General features: G+C 39.6%; 1 long non-coding RNA gene and 1 other non-coding gene across 3 annotated transcripts in view; both read right to left on the bottom strand.

Annotated features, from left to right (window-relative positions):
- Positions 1–1,100, bottom strand: part of LOC115948845 — a 2,553-nt gene extending 1,453 nt beyond the window's left edge. Inside the window, exons 1-3 of one of the 2 annotated variants that reach the window (XR_004082612.1) lie at positions 1,009–1,100; positions 853–924; positions 33–126 (exon numbers count right to left, since the gene is read on the bottom strand). This is a non-coding gene — a long non-coding RNA (uncharacterized LOC115948845). The remainder of the gene's footprint in view (positions 1–32; positions 127–852; positions 925–1,008) is intronic. The other variant, XR_004082613.1, reaches the window with a different exon arrangement.
- LOC115948846 lies at positions 571–703 on the bottom strand. The gene has a single exon (XR_004082614.1). It is a non-coding gene; the product is annotated as a small nucleolar RNA SNORA13 (small nucleolar RNA).
- Positions 1,101–1,104: the final 4 nt, after the last annotated feature.

The raw sequence follows: 1,104 nt of genomic DNA, 5'->3' as shown, positions 1-1,104 counted from the left end.
AAAGAGTTGTACAAAGAATTATTGCTTCTCACAGCTCTGCAATCAGCACTTGGTGGCTTCTTCCAACCCTTCCATGCCCTTCTCAAGCTCAGAGATCCCAAACTTCCAGTAAGACATGCTAGAAACCTGCAAGAAGCATTCCTAGCATTAAATATTCTGTCAGGAATTTGACAATATCCAAGAACACTTTACACTTTCAAACGGGCATCAAGGAAAATCCAGCAAAAGAGGACAATATATTATACAATACTGAATAACACATCTACAAAAACAAAACACAATTTTTTCCTCTTTAAGAAGATTTAATGTTTTCTATGCATGAGAATTAAGCTGTAAACATCTTTTTACAATAGAAAATCTAGAGGCCACTGCTGGAAACATGGAAAATTATGTACTAATTACTTGCAAAGGTACTGACAGACAGCAGGGCTAAACAATGCTAAAAGTGGCCATTATAACTTTAGCTTTTCCTCTTCTAACAACTGTCACATTCTCCACTTTAAAAGACTGCAGAATAAAATCTACTACATAGCTACTCAACCATACTATTTCTACATGTTGCTTGGGGTTTTTTGTCCTTGCAAAAACAGAAAGGAGGAAGGTACATAACCAGCTCCCTAAAGCAGTTTGAGCAAGAATTCCTGTTTGCCTTTTTTGACACCACATCCATTCTGGACAGGAATGAATGGGCAACACAAAGGCCAAAACTTAAGTATGGGAACTCTTTACCTCTAAAATTAAATTCATAGCTTATGAAAAAGAGAAATTAATCAGCTGAAAAACATTTTAAAAATTCGCAATTAAGTAACATTTTATACAGAACAAACATTTAATAGGAAAAGCCAAGAATACCATGCTCCTAGGACATCTTTTTGGTCATGGTGGTGCACGCTCCGGCCACTGACCAACTTCCATTGCTTTCATCTGGGGAAAAAAAAAAAGGGAGAAGACATATTTTGAAGAGCGACAGAGACACACGAACAGTACAAGGAGTCTAAAAGGACGCACTAGAGGTAAGTGCCCGATTTCGAAGACAAGCAGCGCCAATACCCACAGCCTAACACCGCACCTCCCTCAGCCCCCGCGGCCGCCGCGCCGCTCCCG

Source organism: Geospiza fortis, unplaced genomic scaffold (genome assembly GCF_000277835.1).
Source record: "Geospiza fortis unplaced genomic scaffold, GeoFor_1.0 scaffold433, whole genome shotgun sequence".
NCBI classification, from domain to species: Eukaryota; Metazoa; Chordata; class Aves; order Passeriformes; family Thraupidae; genus Geospiza; species Geospiza fortis.
Note: the sequence above shows the minus strand (reverse complement) of the source record. Positions and strands in the feature narration are given on the sequence as shown.